This window comes from Apium graveolens, chromosome 1 (genome assembly GCF_009905375.1).
Source record: "Apium graveolens cultivar Ventura chromosome 1, ASM990537v1, whole genome shotgun sequence".
In the NCBI taxonomy this organism is placed as follows: domain Eukaryota; kingdom Viridiplantae; phylum Streptophyta; class Magnoliopsida; order Apiales; family Apiaceae; genus Apium; species Apium graveolens.
In genome coordinates, this window is record NC_133647.1 from 132694674 (window position 1) to 132704104 (window position 9431).

Here is a 9431-nt window from a genome sequence, read left to right on the forward strand (position 1 = left end):
GCTTCACATAATTGTTTTGCACCGTTGTTTGTCACTGAGTTTTTCCGTTGTCTATCAAGGCGCCGTGTGATTGAGGTCATACAACGGTTAATTAAACCGTTACTAGAAGCAACCTAACACAATGGTTCACCAACACTTCTTTAAAGATGAAAGAGACAACAGTTTAAAAATAGGAACCATTATGTCATTACTTAAGGATAACAGTTATATATAAAAACATTTATTTTAGTTAGTTACACACAACTGTTTAAAAATATGATCCATTGTCTCAATACTTGTTTAAAGATGAAATAGACAACAGTTGGAAATGTGAACCATTGTTTGAAAACTTAAAAATAATAGTTTTATAAAGAAAACATTAATCGTAATTTGTTATGCACAATGGTTTACAAGCACCCTTGTCAAACAACGATTTATAAAATTCTTAAACTTTTGTTGCAATCCTCCTTAAACAAGAGTTTCTTATTTAAAGTATTGTTTGAACAATTTTTCAACAATACTTTCACCGAAAATCAGTTATCCCATATTATCATACCTAACAGTTTATTTACAAAAATTATTTTGTTCAATGTGACATACGATGGTTTGAGTCATTGTTTACTGCCTTCCAGACCGTTATTTTTGATATTAAACTCCTTTAAAATATATCAATTACTAATTTATAAATGAAATGAGGTTATAATCCTATTATAATTTCTCAACTGAAATTATAATTTAAAATTCAAAATTTTTAAATAAAAATTACATTTATAACTACAACTCTATTTGAACAATTATTTGACAAAGTAGAGATTACAATACCGAGCTCTTCTTTTTCCCTTCAATATTCAAACTTGACACGGTTGAAGGCTTCTTTACCGATTGAAGGCTTCTTTGATGCCCTCTAAAATAGACAGCAGCAGACCAATAAATGAAAAATGGACTTATACAGAAGCGGTATGAGCTATTAGATGCACAACCAAAACTACCAACATTGCAAGGTGAGTTAGGAGTATATTATTAACAGAACCAAAAGTCAACGACAAAGTAGTTAATCATAGATGCAAGGAAAACAGACCATACTCACAACTTAATATTCTTCTTCTATCAATGATTGAAAAGCACTCTGCCTACTCATAAAAAATTCCCTTCTCTTTCTCGTATAACATAGGCATCAAACTCCTTCTTTGTCCAGTTCTCTCCATCACAAGCAGCAAAATCACCATCAAAAGGCACAATTTGGATCATTATTGAAGACATTGGTCCATATATGATTATCTCACTGAAACTGATGTCCACCAAGACTATTTTAATAGGCTCACAGTCCTCAGATTGGACCTTGCTGCTTGTAAAAAATAGAGGGAAATTTACTGTGAAAGAACAACTTCCAGGCACTTGCACCAGATGACTCAATTTGGTTTACAGATGACCTGCAACAGTTATATAAAAAAAGACTAAGGCTTCCACAAAAATCATTGCAAGTTGTTCACAACTTACTTTGCCACTTGCAGAAGATCGATAATTCATTGGCTTAATATATCCACATTAAAAAAATATTGTCAAATTGAAAAATATACGACAACTTTTAGATGATCTACTGTGAGTTAGATATATTATCAGAACTATAAGATTGAGCTAGTGAACTACTAAAATATAAATTGCTTCTATATAGTTTTAAGTATAGTAACTACGACCCTTGGAACAAAACTGTGTGGTTGAAAGATAAAATGCTATTTCAACAGGGTTTAGTGCCCTTAGCTAGTTCAAATGATGAATCATGGTGCCAAGGTCTTGATGGTCTGGCTTCACGCAGTGTTGCTTACTATCAACAGGGAGCTCGGTTTTGCAAATGGTGTGACTTTATATAGATTCCTCATACTGTTCCTATGTACAAAAAATAAATATAAGTGTTATCGCAATTTGATGTTCATATATAATAACATAACCTATCTGTGATCAATCAGGTGTATTGTTGTGAGCATTCCCAATGGCACATCTGTCTTGGCAATGAAAGAAGCTGCTTGGGGCCTTGCTCGCTATGCTGCAATCTCTCAGGTATAACAGAACCTTAGATATATGAGTAGAAGAGTGAGTAATGTCATAAAGTTAGTTTTCTTTAGTGTGTGATAATGTTCTTTAATGCGCACACATACAACCTCTCACTTGAGTAATGGCTGAATAACATTTGAAATATCACGATAATGGATTGGTACCAATCGTGGAGCCCAAGATCATGCTTGATGGTTAACATGGCATTGACAGGACATTTGAAGTGGCTCAAGCAGTTTGGGCTGAAGTCTTCTTCTATCTTCCTCATAACAATGTCTTGTATGAAGGTATTCTCCTCAAATCATTTTTTGTAGCAATCATATAAATAAAATATAAGAAAGAGAAGAGCAGGAACTCAAAAATCAATTACAAAAAAAGAAGCTAGTACTCAGAAATCCTCAGCACAAAAAAGGGCACATATACTCTGTCATCACCTCTTCATCTCCTTCCATCTCCTCTTATTCACAAAAAGGATCTACACATACAAAATTAACACATACCCACCTTCAATTTTACACAAGATTATAAATATTTCAATTTACAAATTAATTGGACTAACATACAAAATTGAGAAAATATTAGTTAAATAAAAATTAAAAAAATAAATACATGGCACACAAACATACAGAGATTTCAAGATATATAACATAGAAATGGAGCAGAAGAGGCTGTAAGTAACTTTCTTCCTTTTTATAAAAGTACCACAAATCATCTTGTAACCCAGCTTATTCACCACGACTTTCAAACATACCTAGCATCTTGGACGGCTTTGTACAGTGGGCTACATAGAAAATATGAAATCTAAAATGATATTGACAACTAGAAACATAGTTTCAAAAAAATAAAAATTAAAAGAAATTGTAAGATGAGGTTCCTCCTATGAACTCCAATAAAACCGATTGCAAACAGATTACAAAATGATTTTTTTCTAATTGAAAATCGATTCCAATTAGAGTTCAGAAGATAGGGTTTGATTTTGCAGAAGTATATAGGATTAATGAGTGAGAGGAAAATATGGGATGGTAGGACATGAGAGAAAATGACATTAGTGAAATAGAGAAGAAAGAGAGAGACATATGAGATATGTTGGAGATGAAAGAAATGGGGCTAGGGTTATACTCAAAGAGGGAGGCGAGGGAAAAAAATTGGTGAAGGGGGGAAAGGTTTTGGTGAAGGGGAAAATGAAGTGAATTTGACAATAAAGGGGAAAATATTGTATGAGAAAAGGGAATACAATTTAATTTTAGGTGTAATTTATTATTTTAAATAATTTTTTTTATTTTTGTTAGGTATTAATCAAATAAGATTATTTATTTTTTTTATGACTAAAATTGATATATCTTAACATCCGTACGGTTAGACCGTCAAAAAAATATTTTTAAAAAATTATTTGGTTGATCGGGTATAAATCCCGTGTTTGGACTATTCTTCGATTTTTCCTCGATTTTTCAATTCCTGTCATGCAAGATGAATTTCATATTTTTGCATAATTTTTTCTTATGATTAAAATCGATATACTTTAACATCCGTACGGTTGGATCCTCGAAAAAATCGTTTTAAAAATTTATCTAGTAAATCGGGAACAAGTCTCGTTCTTTGGAGTTGTACTTTTACTAGATTTTTTTAATTCTGACATTCAAGATGAATTTGAAATTTTTTAATAATTTTTTATTATGACTTGTTATTCCCAGTGGACTAACAATGAGATTTACAGAAGGGGGGTTGAATGTAAATCTCAAAACTTTTTCAAGTTTTGAGCAGTGTCTAAGGCTAAGTGTTTTAGTGAGCAAATGTGTGTGAATTGCTTGAAGCTAATACAGACAGATATATATTCAAACATAAATGTAAAGAACACAAAGAACTTAAAAACTTTTCTGGTGGATTTGTTGTTCCACCAGAGATGTGTTATTTCAGAAAATCTGTGATTCAAAAAATTAAATCACAGTTGCGTCCTAGTACAAACTAGATGATTTTCTCTCTGGATTTTTCTAAACAGCTCTGGAAAATTCACCATCTAATTACTAGCTGCTACTTGGTTTATATATCACCAAGTTTACAAGTGAAGACAAAACTGTAAAGTACAATTAAAAGATTCTTCAAATGTTTCTTCTTCATTTCTCTATCCAATCAATTTAGGTTTAGCTGTGAATCTTTGAATACTTCCTTGTTTGCACCAGAATGGAAATGCGGCATTTTCTTGATTCCTCCTAGAGGCTGCCACATTTCAGTTTGTCTCTGTCAACCCATGTGCCTCTGTCAGCTTATGAATTGTCACTATCAACTGCTATTGAACTAAGCATCCGTTGAACCTTTCATCCGTTGATGAATTTATCCGTTGAAGCTTTATTCGTTGATGCATTAGCAGTTGAAGCTTTATCCGTTGAAGCACTCATCCGTTGATGGATGTTCTCCGTTGAAACTTTAGAGACATCCGTTGAAGCTTGTTTCTCATCCGTTGAAGGCCTTTAATATCAGTTGATACTACTTCACTTATACAAAATTACAAGGCATGAAATATTTACAATTAGCCCTCCTATTTGCATATCCACTAGTAGTCAACATGACTGATAATTTCCCACAACATCTAAGAATTACAACTTAAATACAGAGAATGAAATGTGCTACTATACTAAACTTATTTCTAAGTAAAGCTACTCCTTGAACGGATAGCCAAAATGGTCTTATCCGTTGAGGCTACTAACACTAGATTTCTACTTAAGTGTTTTGTTTAACTTATCATCAAACTAATATACATATTCCTAACAATCTCCCCCTATTTATGTCTACTAGAACTGTAGGCATAAATTTGGGTTTAACTTGATGATAACAAAATACTTATCAAACATATGAACTGAAATAAAGTAGAAATTCAAAAGTGCTACAAAAGTGTGCATACTGAGATAGAATTGAAGAATTACATTGTTTCCAAGGGTGCTCATTTAGCCTGAGTAGATTAATTTCTTTTCCTTTGATCCCTTGTTTTCTTCCCTAGCCTCCTATCATTCTCCTCTATTTGGAGTTGGAGTTGTCTGTAGAATTCAGCTTCATCTTCTTAATTGATGTCCAACTTAGATTGCATATCCTTGAGAGTTTCATTACTGGCAATCTTGAGCTGATCTTCAAGTCTAAAAAATCTTCTGACTCCTTTATTGTCTCTGAACTCCATCAACCAATGAGGTGATTTATGAACTGTAATTCCTCTCTCTGGGATGAGTAATATTCTAGGCAAGGCATTGGGCTCCCACCAAGTTTTCCTTATGCTGGCAATCTTGTTGAGAATCTCAGTTTTGGCAGTCCTGGTAAAGCCATAATCCCTTTTTATAGCTGAGTAGACTCTAACCAAGGTAGAATAGCCTTCATTCAGAATTCTGTAAAGAGGCCAAGTCCTTTTCCCACTTCCTTTATATTTGAACACTAGTCTTTCTGGAAGCTGTCTATAGGCATCTATTCCCCTTACTTCCTCCAGCTCATCCAGATAGAGTTCAATGTCTGTAAATTCCTTTATGTCACAAATGTGAACATAATCATCCTTTGAGGCTTGTGGCTTAGGCTTAGGCTTCTGAGTGAATTTGATTGAGGTTAGAGGAGGTGTTGATTTGATTTTTCTTTTCTGTTTCTTTGATGGTGGAGAAGTGGTTAAGAAAGTGGGCAATTTGATGGTGTCCCAATCAATTGGTTCCTCCTTAGGAGTGATTGTTTTACCATGGATGTTTATGAAGGGGTCAGACACAATGGGTCCAGGAATAGAAGGTAGTGGTTTGGATTTTGATTGGGTTTCTTCAGTTTCATCTACAGTCTTCCTTTTTGCATTGGCCTTTGTAATAACCCCAATTGTTGGAATTTTTGAAACACGGATGAATAGTAACTTTTGCTGATGATGCTGATTAAGGAAAATTATAGACCACGCTATATAGGAGTACTATTATGGAAATTCTAAGATTGTATTAGTATTCCACAAAGTAAATAAGTGTATGTAAAGATCGTCAGAATCCAAATTCGAACACTTTGATTTTTCCCGAAAATCCACCAGATACCGAAAGAATTGAGTATAAGGTAACATGATTAAAAGGATTTAATTCAAGGATTATAAGAGAGGATCATAAAAGGAATATAAAATATTGAGAAAGGTTTAGGGGAACCCAAGTAATAAGATCCCGTGTATGATCCCTCAAACGATAAACGAGAACGAAAGTTAAGCGAACCGTATAACGGATCATCGATCATTAGCCAAGTAATTAGGGATTAATCAAAGAGGTTAATGGACGATGATGTCATCACACCAACAATAGGAAGATAAGTGTAACAAGATGACATAAGCAGATGACATGAGCATGACAAAGTGGGAAGGATTGGTTGGTTGATTGTGAGCCACACAATTTTTACCATGGTAACAATTTAATTAACAAACAAAAGGTAGCAACCAAGCCAAGGCAAAACAAATCACAAAACACAAATTAGAAGTTGACTTTTGCTTTCCAAGAACAAAAGCTCTCGGCCAAAACCAGAGCAGCAACTTCAAACTACCATATCTCCTTCAATACTCACTCAAATAGTATGTTCTATAGCTCTTTGGAAAGGTATTGAGATGGCCTACAACTCTTGTTCACAAGTATCGTCCAAATAAGTATGGTAAGACCCTCGTTTTGAAAGTTCTTTCAATCTGACTTTTAGAAACTTCAAAACCTAACTTTGTGTTCTTGATTTTTTTGGAAAGATCAAGCTTGTACGAGGCTCCCTAAGACTTCCTAGCTACTCTAATCACTCCAAGGAAGGTATAACACCTCCAAACCCTAACTTTATTTTGAGTATTACGATGGTTTTGATGGTTATAATAAATGAGAAGCATGATGCTTGTGTGTTTAGAGTTTGGATTGGATTTGTAGTGATTTGGATGTTGAAATCTTGTTTATAGTTAATGAAACTTAAGTATAGCTAGTAGTTCATGTGTGGTGTTGTATAAATTGAAAAATCTTGAGGTTTGGGGACTGATGTAGTAAGGTTTGGATGAGGGTCTGTTGTATTGTTGGTTGTGAGTTGAATGGTGGTTGTTTGGAGTGGTTTAAAACTTGGTAATCGCGTAAACATAGTCGTCGTAATGCCCAATTTCATACAACTGCTTGTTCTTAGTGTTCGAGATAGAGACCTAACTATTGAATCTGTGACTTTTTCATGTTTAGTTAGATTATGTCGTTAGCTTCGTTTTGATATGTGGTTCGCTTGAATCCAATGTACGGTTTAGGAGAAACGACCGTTTTAAGTAACGGCATTTCGCGAACGAACCATTAACCCTCGCCTTACTTTGAAACCTTGGTTAAGGCCCTAAAATGACTAATTGGAGTATGAAACAATTATGTAAAGTGGATTAGGCAGTTGGTAGAGTACTCGCGAAAGAATCGCCTTAAAATTCGTAACGGTTAATTTATTAAAAATGGTGGAGCCGAGGGTACTCGAGCGACTTATGTAAATCGCTAAGCGCAAAAGCGAACGTTAGGGTCTAAGTGATTAAAAACTAGTTTCTTAAGCGACCGTGGTCTAATTCCAGATTATGTTATTGTTCATAGGTTACCGGACCCATTCTAAGCTTAAGTCTATTCCGGGAACACTCAGGCAAGTTTTCTACCCGTTATACTGTTGTGGTGATGTATATATGTATATGCATTATCTTGTGATAGATGCATGATTGTTATTAGCAAATCTTGCGATATATTGGAGCATGCTGATATGGTTTATATGCATGCCTGTTTCATAATATTGATATCTAACTGTTGATTCAAATGCTTATAAGTTGCATAATACCTATGCTAGAGATAAGCAGTAGTTGCGTATACCCTTAGCGTAAGGGACCCAAAGGTGAACATTTTCTAAACCGGGAGTCGATGTTCCCGAGTATATTATATATATATATAGATATAGTTTTCAAAACTATTAATCGAATAAGGTTTATTCGATAACTTTATTTTAATTAATGAATATTAGTTTGAATATTCATTCGAGGACTTATGACTCCCTTTGTTTTATTTAATGAATATTATTTTAAATATTCATTCGAGGAATTATGACTCGGATTATTTTATTAAATAATATTATTTATTTTATTAAAGAATAATGTTTCGATAATCAAACTTATTTTCGATTATTCAAATAAAGATCGTACTTTCGTATAAGTATATCTTTGGTTATTTATTATTTATTTCAAGTATGAGTCTTAAAACTTCTACTTCAATTATTTTTATAAAGATTATCCTTTATGGGAATATTATTTAAATAATAATATTCAGATATTCTCCAACATATCGGGACTGATTTATTTATTAAATCAGCATTACTCCAAACATTCTTAAAAATGTTTTCGAGTCTTCAAAATAATTTTGAAAGTTAGAGCGGATCCCAAAACTCATTTTTATATTTTAGATCTTCCTTTCAAAGGGGATTTAAATACTCTCTCAAAACCCGAGGGATCCGGCTCTGTGGTGTATTTTATATTCGCAACAAGGTTGTTGTTTTGAGAAAATATTTTGATTATTTGCCCAACGTTCAGGAAGTAAGTCCATCTATTTGAGTCGGCATAAGCAACATGGGCTCAGTGGGCGTCCATGAAAGTGTAAGTGGCTCAGTGGGAGTCCATCAATGTGTAAGTGACTGAGTGACAGTCCAGCATAGGTCCTAATGCGACCAGGGTGATGACCAGTGGGGAATTTGTCCATCTACTAGTAGAAAAGGTTACTTATTGGTATCCTTGCCTGATCAGCAAGATATCAGGTTTATGCCAAGGTTTTCTTCTTTCCAAATTCATTGGATATTATAACTCTGTTTATATTTTTCATAACAGAGGTTTCCAAGGAAAGTATGAGATATATATATAGGTGTATATATATCGGGACTTAATGAAGTATCTCGTAACTTCATTATTTATAATGATATTTCAAAGATTGAATCTATTCAAGTCTTTTCTTGTAGTCTCATCTATGTGATGAACTTTTGAAACTGATGATACCTTGAACGGTGGTAGTTCAAGTAGTATCCGGAAAAGATATAAGTATATTGGAGTATCGTGTAACTTCATCTTTTCAACTTATATCTGGTTAATGATTATCTTATGCATGACAAAGATTTTCACAACAACGTTGAGACAAGGTTAGATATATGAGATCACCTTGCAACGATATTTTTATACAGTTATAAACTGGAACTCTGTGTATATTATGCATGGAACAGGACTTCCAAGATTTTCGAAAGTATATATACATATATACTGAATATTTTGCGACTTGGTCGCGATAAGATATCAAACTTGGTTCATTTTTTTACTTGACCAAGACTTTCATGAGTACTATGAGAATGCTCATATATTTTTAATCATTATACATATTATTTCGGTGAGCTTGTTGTTCACCCTTGCTTTC

At 33.7% G+C, this 9431-nt stretch overlaps 1 long non-coding RNA gene across 1 annotated transcript; it reads right to left on the bottom strand.

Annotated features, from left to right (window-relative positions):
- Window positions 1-693: 693 nt before the first annotated feature.
- LOC141667049 (uncharacterized) lies at window positions 694-3214 on the bottom strand. The gene is made up of 2 exons (XR_012552452.1): window positions 2655-3214; window positions 694-2503 (listed from the first exon to the last, which is right to left on the bottom strand). It is a non-coding gene; the product is annotated as an uncharacterized LOC141667049 (long non-coding RNA).
- Window positions 3215-9431: the final 6217 nt, after the last annotated feature.